Here is a 10,110-nt window from a genome sequence, read left to right on the forward strand (position 1 = left end):
GGGTAGAGGCCCACTGGAGGCTGGCAACAGCAAGGGTCTGTGTGGGTGTCCCGGGAAAAGATTTTGATCTTGAGACAGGTGAGCGGAGAACTCAGAGTAGAGTACAGGGATAGGAGAGACCTCAGCTATGATCCACACATCCTCGCCTTCCCAGCGCTTCTGAGGAGGGAGCCGGCCTTTCGGGTGCAATCTGCCCCTAGGCTGGTGTCGCCTGTGCTGAAGCTGTGGGAAATTGTCGTGGTTTATACAGTTGCTCTATCACCCGATGCCTCCTCCCCACCTGGGGAGGGAGTCAAGAAAAGAAAAGGAGATTCGAGTGTTGAGATATATTTAATAAAATAATAAACTAATATTAGTAACAGTTATACACAGAGTTAATACTCAGCCAGTATTGTGGGGGAGTAGACCTCAGGGTTAGGATGGTAAACAAGGCTCTCTGGAGATTTCAGCTGTGGAAGAGGGAGGAAAAAAGGAGCAAGAGGAAGAGGCAGAGAAGAAGGGCCATCCCCAGCAAACTCCCCGATTTACAGTGAATGTGACAATGATGGTATGAATAGCATTAACTGGTCAGCCTGGGGTCACCTTGGGGTTGACTCCCCTAGGTTTCCACTCCCCCCTGCCTCTGCATGTTTATCTCAAGACCCTGAAGACCTTGAGCACTGTGATAATCTGCACACCAGTATTAGCTGAAACCTATTACAAAGTTTTATCACGTTCCCATGAAATACTGTCCTTACAAAATTTCAGTTCTCCTCAACAGAAACTGACTTTAAAACTCTGTCCCACTAAACCAGGATAGAAATGAAACACACAAGCATTGCCTGGTCCTTATCTTGGCTATTAAATGGTTAGGTAAGAAGTATGCTTGTTCCGTATTCAAAATCACCTCGTAGTTTGAAACTAGATATAAAGTCTCTGACTGCTTTCTCACTCCATTATTTGTTGTATTTTATAAAGACAGTGTACTAAACCAAAGTTAAATCACTTAGCCACTTCATTGTTATCACTCCCATCTAAATACAGTACAATCTTCTGGTTTTGGCTGCGGTAGAGTTAATTTTCTTCACAGTGATGTTTCAGATTTGTGCTGGAAACAATGTTGATAATGCAGAGATGTTTTTGTTATTGCTGAACAGTGCTCACACAGAGTCAAGGCCTTTTCTGCTTCTCACACCACCCCACCAGCAAGGAGACTTGGGGTGCAAAAGAAGTTGGGAGGGGACGCAGCTGGGACAGTTGACCCCAGCTGACCAAAGGGATAACCCATACCAAATGATGTCATGTTCAGCATATAAGGCTGGGGGAAGAGGGAAAGGGAGGACTTTTGGAGTGATGACGTTTGTCTTCCCAAGTCACCATTATGTGTGATAGAGCCCTGCGTTCCTGGATGTGGCTGAACACCTGCCTGCTGATGGGAAGCAGTGAAAGAATTCCTTGTTTTGCTTTGCTTGTGTGTGTGGCTTTTGCTTTACCTAGTAAACTGTCTTTATCTCAAGCCATGAGTTTTCTCACTTTTACCTTTCCAGTTCTCTCCCTCTCTCCACTGAAGGGGGAGTGAGTAAGCAGTTGTGTGATGATCAGTTGCTGGCTGGAGTTAAACCACGACAAGTCTGCAAAACTGGGAAGAAAATTAACATGGTTAAGCCACACAACTGATACACAACAATAATTTTCATATGATATGGACTACAACTCTCCATTAATTATGCATTAGGTATGCTGCCAGCTTTATTAGAGGCCACTTTATAATTTTATTCTTGCAAATATTTGCACGTTTATCTTTTATTTATGCTAATAATATCACCTGCTGACTTGTGAGTAAATGTAAGGACACATTCCTTGCAATCAAGGTGTCATTGCTAGCTTAGAGCAGCTATCAACATTTTTTCCAGGCAGTATGATGGAATTATTAGCAATTAGGATAATTGCACAGAGAAGTATTTATTTAGCATGGCACTCTGTCAGTCTGTTTGGAAATCAACTGTATGGCATTTAAGAGAATGTCTTAAGAGGCTTGTCATGGTCCACTGAAAGAAAGAAAGGCAGAACATAAATAATGATGAATTAGGAAATCTTTAAACAAGGATAAGTAAATAAAGCTGATTCATCTTGCATAAACTTGTTCTGTTTCCCATTGACCCCTTTAAACTTTCATTATCTGCAACATCCTTTGGCAAGAGCACAAATAGCCATTGTCTAAAGGACCCTTTCCTTTTTTTTTTCTTTTGAACCTGATTCCTATAGCTTCATTTGATGTCCCCAGTCCCTCTACTGGAACAGACAACAAACAACTGGTCCTCATCAAGGTCGCTGTTACAGATTCCCTTCCAGTTCTCTCTTCCCGGTCTACTCAGCGATCCCTTACATGAAACCCGTTCCATCTTCCTACTCTTTCGTGAGCTGCATGCTGTTTGATTTGCTTTTTTAACCACCACTGACATTTTTATAGAAATATCTGTCATAGCTTTGAGATCTTATTCTTGAATGATGGTCAGTTCAAAGTCTGTTATTTGAGATGTGAAATTAAGAGTTTTTCCTCTGCATGTTCTTTTACATTTATCTCCATTGAATTTCATTGAGTGCTGTATTTGCCAGTTGCTCAATCCCATAATGCCCTTCTGCAGTTTTTCAGTTAGCTCTGTTCCTATTATGTTGAATAATACAGTGTCATCAGCAAGCTGTCATACCAGTAAGCTTTGTCTTCTGTCAAGAAAATAAAACCAACGAGGGCAGAAATGTCTATCTAAATCACTATTGTTCGTACAGTAGGAAGAAAAAAAAGTGTTCATGCTTTTAAGTTAATTCTTGTTGATTCTAGAAGAAAAGTTGAAATTTCCATATTCCAAAACACTAGCAGATATGCTAAACTGATCAAACATACACATAAATCTTACCAGCATCAAGTTTCCTTTCAGAAAGATCTGGATACAAGTAATGTGCACATAAATACAACATAAATACATTCCTATTTCTCTGTTTTATATATTGTTATCTAGCAATATAAATATGCAATATGTAATACATTATAAAACATTTAAATTATATGCATGTGTAGATTTATCTTCATAAAATGAAATGTGTGTATTTTACAGCTGTACTAATGTTTTCTAGTGAAACTTTCTCAAAGATTGCCTTTTCAAAATTCAGTTTTAATCTATAAAAAAATTTCAGGTACACTTACAGTTCAAAAGTGAAACAACTGCTTTGATGAATGTTGAGCACGGTGAGTGTCGGTCTCCTCTCCCAAGTAACGAGTGATAGAACAAGAAGAAATGGCCTCAGGCTGCACCAGGGGAGGTTTAGATTGGATATTAGGAAAAATTTCTTCACCAAAATGGTTATCAAACACTGGAACAGGCTGCCCAGGGAAGTGGTGGAGCCACCATCCCTGGAGGTATTTAAAAGCTGGGTAGATGTGGTGCTTACGGACATGGTTTAGTGGTGGAGTTGGCAGTGCTAGGTTAATGGCTGGACTCAATGATCTTAAAGGTCTTTTCCAACCTAAATGATTCTGTGAAAATTGGAGAGGGCTGAGGTTATGGGAGATGGTTCTGATGTTACAGTTCTGTTTGTTTTTCCTTTTAATTTGTTCCTTGCTGGAGGCATGTGATCTGGAGATTTATTATAAAGGTGCCACTCCTTCAATTTATCCAGCAGAAAAACATGTCCTATGGCAGACCACCATGTCTCAGAGTTTCTCCTGCAGTTCAGTTTCTTCAGTTTGAAAGGTTTGCAAAGAATCCCTTCAGCCTGTCAGAAAGAACACTGAGAGCTTATTATTAGAAGCTTATTCATCGTCTTAACTGTGGGAAACCAGTGTAATTACATAAAAATCTCACAAAAAGGTTTCAGGTTACTTTAGTGTAAGAATTCCCATTTTTGTGGCTGAAGGTTAAATTTAAATGGGGGTTACGGCATTTCTGTATGCAAAAATCTGTCAACCCAATACTAGTAGAATACATAGTTCTTCAGTGAGTGCAATATAATGCATTTCATCTTGTTTATTTCACAAAAAATAAAACTCTCTGTCATGAATACTTATGACTATTTGCACTTCAAATGACCCTAAGCAAACACGCTGAGGTTTCCCATAGAGCTCAGCCAATTTGTGAGGTTATTCACAGCAGTAGAGAACATGTACTCTTTAAAGCTTTTGTACTCCATTGCTCTTGATAAACGTTATCAGTTTTTACAGCAAAAGACAACAGAAAAAGAGGAAGACTGCCCAGTCTCCGATGACTCTGGGATCCAGTCTTACTTAGGCTCCTGTGTGTGGAAACTTGCTAAGCATTGTACAGAGAGAGTTTGGACTTGGGTATCTGAATCAAGAACTGGAAAAATGGTATTTCTACTTGACAGTCACGTTGCACCTTTTGTGAAGGCCCCTTTACTGTACTCCACAGATAATTATCTGGCCCTGGGGTGCTTGAGGATGCTTTATTTCTACCTGCTGCATTAAGTGCAGCTAAATTACATTGGTGTTTTGTACTTTGTAAATTACTTTATTATGTAAATATCACAAATTCTTTCCTATTTATTAGTATTTAATGTCAGCAACTATGGTAACTGTTTCAGATGCGGAGAACTCCTGTGGATTGGGTCAAGTGACCCAGCGCAGCGCTGTGCCTCTGAAGTGCCTGCACGTCCTACCTCAGCCCTGCTCTGGGTGCAACCTTCGTAAAAGGGTCCCGGGAAGGAAACCCTGGGTCGGGGTTTGGTATCGCTGAATCCATAAACAAGACTTGTGGCTCTCAAAGCCCCTTGCTGCGGTTCTTCTGGCCCTTCTGTCCATTTATTTAAGGGATAACACGGCTCCCCGCAATCCGCCGGGTGACACTAGGTGGCAGCGTGGCATCGCCTTGCCTGACGCTTCCCTTCCCTCAGCGTCGTTTCGGGGGCATTGCGTTGTATAGAAGAGGGTTTCTTGTGTCACCGACGAGAAGTTCATGATTTGTCTTCTTTTCCCTAGGCTGATCATCACGGAAGGCTGCGTGTTTATAAAACTCTGTCCAAAGAATGGATTACATGCACAGCACAATCCAGGTAAAACCCATCATGCAAGCTGGTTTTCTATGATGGCCACTGCCATTAAATCCAGAGAATCTGCATTTTTTGTGTATTAGAATAAAAGATTGTCCTGTGAACAGTGATCTTTAGTACTTCAGAGGTGAAAGGTTAAAAGCGAAATCTACATCCCACCTTCTGAATTTTTCCCTAGTTAAGTACTGTGTGAGTCACTAAGACATCTCTTAAACCAGTTAGGTCATAACCTTCTCAGCTATGGATTTGACTTGAAAAAAACTATAATTTGTGTAGTGATTTTAGATTTCAAAATGAAACATTCACTCTAAAGGCTAGGAATTACTAATCTAAAGCTACTTCCGATTCTGCTGGCTACAAGTTTGTAGAATATTATTTGCAGACTGAATAAATAAAACGAGTTGTTTCAAATTTTATTCTTATTCTTGCAAGCACCTCCTGAGGAAACACAAAACCTACACTGGAACATGACTGTCTCTGGTTTTGATAGATCAGACAAGTCTAAGAAAGACAAATGCATTTGTATAGCCTTAACTGAGAATGTAAGTTGAAGCAGCACAGTGACAAAGAATCAATAGTCTTACATATACCAGAACACTTTGCCCAATGGAATTTGAATTGCAGGTTTATACACAAATTGCAGGCAATGTGCATTTCAGATATTTTCAGAATAAATGCAAAGTTTTCTTTAAAGACAGGACATGCATTTGCTATACAAAATAAAGGGCCAAGCTGTGTAACAAACCACGATTACCATACTCAAAGAGGCAATTGACTGGGTGTAAGTGTTTGGGGAAGCTATCTTCTCAGCAAAGGCACTGGGAACCCTTGGTTATTTTTGACACCATAACTGCACATACTCAGCACTCCTAAATGAGTCAGGAAAGCACAACCTGGACAAGCAAAAAATGAGAACACACATAATCAAGTGTATTTAAATACACACACACAGACACACACACACACACTTATACGTAATTATTAAGATGGAACAAACACAGCAAGACAGTAGGAATAGTTCAGCCAAAGTTTAGGATCATGTCCTGAAGAACGTATGGTCCATTTTATGACCACAGCCCTACAACTAGAAGGCAGGACATAAGGAAGTGATGAATGAAGCTTATTATTGTAGTGATGACTCTGCAGTGGACATATAGTTGTCCACAGCACGATGTAAGGAATGTTTTCCACATTAAACATTGCCATTTCTCTACACAAAAGCATTCCTGTTCTGCCTTGGAAGCTAATGTTTGCTCTGAAGGCAGAATGAGTGAATCACAGTATCCTTTGAAGTGTATGAAAGAGTTTTAATTGCCACCTAATTTGTCTTGTTTGAACTTAGAAAGGAATACTGATTTATTTTTGTCTGATGCATAAACATTTGGCACTGGATTAATCATAGTTCTGTTTTTGAAGCAAGTAGCTTCAGGGCGGATACTACTTCTAACATATACAGCCAATACAGTATGCACAGAAAGAATAAACAGAAAGATAATAGAATCCACCCCATCTCTTCCTAACTATGTCTATAACGTATATACCAATTTGCTGCAATCTGTTAAGAACTTATTATTAAGTAGAAATTATTAAGTTTTAAGTAACTAATTATTACGCTGGCAATTAAGAGCAGAGGCACTAGAGTACAATCTTGCCCACATGCTCATGAGTAAGCATTTAATTCTGAAAACAGGAGTTAGACTCTGAAATCAGATAAATTTTGAAAAAAAATAACCCCAAAACACAAACCAAAGTGTTTCTTTAAAGTTATACATAATTTTTAATTTGCAGAAAAACACACTACTTATTATGCAACTGAAATGTTAAAAAACCTAGTGCAGGGATTGAAGCCTAAAAAAAGAACTATTCTGTATTTTGCAGGTACTGCCACAACCTACACGTCAGGTTTGTTCTGTATACCGTGCACATCTCTCTCTTCTTAATGACAAAGCTTATACCGTTTTAAACTAGATTTGAAGAGAGGCAGTCTGTCACTAGAACAACTGTTACAATTGCAAAACACACACCAGCTTTCAGGCACACAAGCCTCTCCTTACAAATGATACAACATTGCATAACCAGTAAGAAGCATAACAATAATACACAGTTATCTGGTCAAGAGAATTATAGGACAGTAGCATATAAATATTTATTTTGCTAAGTCTTAACTCTTCCTTCAGTAAGAGATGTTACTTAATAACATATATTTTAAGATGCTGGTATTTTCCTACTGTATGAGCTTCATCATTGTGCATGATGGAAGAAAAGCAGCACAACTGTATAAAAGTAGGACAAGACTCAGCTATTACTCATGGCTTTAATAGCGCAGATATTTCTGCGTGTATATGCATAATAAACATCCTTTGGTTGGTTGATGTACTCATTTGTGTAAACATTGTCTGGATATCTTTACTAGCCAAGGAACGAAAAGAAAAACAACCTTCTCTGAGTTTGGTAAAGGAGGTAATTGCCTTTGTAAGGAGGAGCAGCAATCTATACACAAGGAACCTGGAGTGATTTCACTTCCCCAGCCCCTTCTGACATGTTGTGAAAGGATTCAAGCTTGCAAAAGACAGCTGGCAGATGCTTAAGACATAATACTCTGTATTCAGTCTCCTGTTTCCTCTCAGCATACATATGTATTTCCTCTAAGTATATATATATTCCTCTCACAGCTCTTCTAGAAAGTCCCCCAGAAGAAAAACTGCTCTTGTGCCAGCACGACATTCAACAACATTTTTTGGATGCGTTCCTCAGCCTGGGGCTAGGCAGCTGCCGGGTCCCTTGTGACAAAGGGCAGAAGCTGTGGCTGCAGCGCTGCACTCCAGAGAGCAGCTGGAGTTGCTGGCCTGGAGGAAAAACTCCTTGCTTTCTCCTCCACAGGCAGGCAGGGTGCCAGTTCCCTCGGAGAACCTTCTGTGCCGCGGCAATCCTCACGTCAAGCCGTGCTGCTGTGCCGGGCCTCCTTCGCATCGCATCGGCTGTGGCGGCACAAAGAGGGTCACAGGCCAAGTGTGAGTCACAGCTTAAAATAGCAGCAGGCGCAAGGGGGAATTTCAGGCTGCAGCACAAAATGCCGTACAGGGCAGCACGGCAAACAAAACCGCTTTGACTGAAAAAGTGGGTATCTAAACACAGCCAGACTAATATTACAGTTTTAAAATGCTGGCATTTTAAAATACCCCTAGCAGTGCAGGGCTAATGTAATACTCCTGTTTAGATGTCTTGCTTTTTACCTCCAAATAAAGAATTATTTTCACAAGGTGTTGCTATTAGGAGAGAACAGCAGTCTGAAAGTGGGTAAAAATTACCTGCTTCTGCTCTGTTCCTATTCAAACAACAGGGGAGGGTTCTGCGTAATGCCCATGACAGGGAAGGCAAGATGGGGTGTTGGCGTTTGAGGTTCTGACTAACACTGGCTGCAGACAAAAGAGAGCTAAGGGCTGTGACATGATAGCTGCCTACAAGACAGGCAGGAGGAGAGTTTACAAGGTGTCCAAGAGAACGTGTGTAAAGGAAAAGTGTGCTAAAGGGAAATAACTGATGAGAAGGTCAGGAGAGAACAAGAGTAACAGAGACTAGTAAGAGCTGAGATCAAGGGAGAAAAAGACTGAAATCTAAGGGAGTTTATTGGAGAGTGCCATCACCATGCTACGTGGGCTTTGAAACACAATTAGATGAGATAGATGGTGCCTGCACTTGCCTTCCACTTGGAATCCTTTTAATATCGCTGCTGTTTTGGTAAGTCACAGGCACCAGCTTCCAGCAGGAAGGCAGGAGAGGTGCTTTAACCCACCCCAGTACCTCGCACCTCGCTGTCAGCAGCCCCTCGGTGCACTCCAGTGCAGCACAGCATAAGCCCATGCTGCCAGGCATTGTAGCAGCACCTCCAGCCTGGGTGATTTTGGGTGGTGAGGGTCTCCCCAGCATGTCTGAGGGGAGACAGGAGGGGTGGGCCCTCACATGTCTGGGCCCAGCGCTGAAGATGGCTGTTCTCCCCACTCACCTCTGGCCTCCCCAGATAAAGAAGCCAGCTGAAAGTAGGCCATGTCCTCACTTCCCTGCCACTGCAGGGAAAGTGAAAGGAGGAAGGCATAAGCCTTTCCTTGTACTATAGAAATAAAAATGACTACTTTTCTCTAAGGATTAGGTTTACATCTCTGGAATGGCCATTATTTATTAATAAACATGAGACAGTCTCCTCAGGAAGAGAGCACTGTGGAGGAACACGCACGTTGTTACACATGGACTGAGTCCCGGTTCCTTTTGCAAGTACTGGAGGCAGACCATCACCCTGTAACCTTTCAGTCAAATGCTGGAATTTTAAATATTTATTTTATTTACAGTTTACTTCACACACGTATGCTGAGCCGAATATCAACCCCTACGAAGGGGATTACACATGCGCCACAAGACTTAAAACCTGTATTTCCCAAAAACAACCACAACGCATAGGGCTGGAACAAGTTTTAAGTATTCCCTTTACGACAGGATGTCGGCAAGGGACAGAAAGGCTGAATTTGGAAAGGGACGGCTGTCGCTTAGGCGGTGCGGGAGAAGGGGGTGGCTGTTGTCTCAAGCAGATACCACCTCAGCCAAGAGAGAGGGGGCGGTGTTCCCTTCCTCCCTCTTTGCCGCCCTGCCGTACCCCCGCCCTCCCCCAGAACTGCGTTGAGCAACTCCATCCGGGTCCTTGCCCACTCGGGGAGTGACAGTGAGGGGGGAGGAAGGAGCAGGGAAATGCGACCCGGACTGTTGGCTTGGTGGCGGGTCGGAGATTCTCTGCCGCTGTTGTACTCCTCGATTTCACTCGCCAAAAAGGACGTGTCCGTGGTCAGCGAAAAATCCTGCCTGGAGCACAAGATTCTGCCCCCCCCCGGGAACCTGAGCGCTTGGTACGCGGAGGCAGCGCGCCTGCGCAGTGCGAGCAGGGCGGTGCCTGTGTGACTCAGGCGCTGCCATTTTGGGTGGTTGGTGCTGGCCGCGCAGCTGCTTTCCGCATTCGCTCCCGTGCTGAGGCACAGGCGCAGACTGAAGTGCTTTCGTTCGCTCCTGCCGTCGTCTTCGGGGGGG

The sequence above is a fragment of the Mesitornis unicolor genome, unplaced genomic scaffold, assembly GCF_000695765.1.
Source record: "Mesitornis unicolor isolate BGI_N332 unplaced genomic scaffold, ASM69576v1 scaffold24693, whole genome shotgun sequence".
Lineage (NCBI taxonomy): Eukaryota > Metazoa > Chordata > Aves > Mesitornithiformes > Mesitornithidae > Mesitornis > Mesitornis unicolor.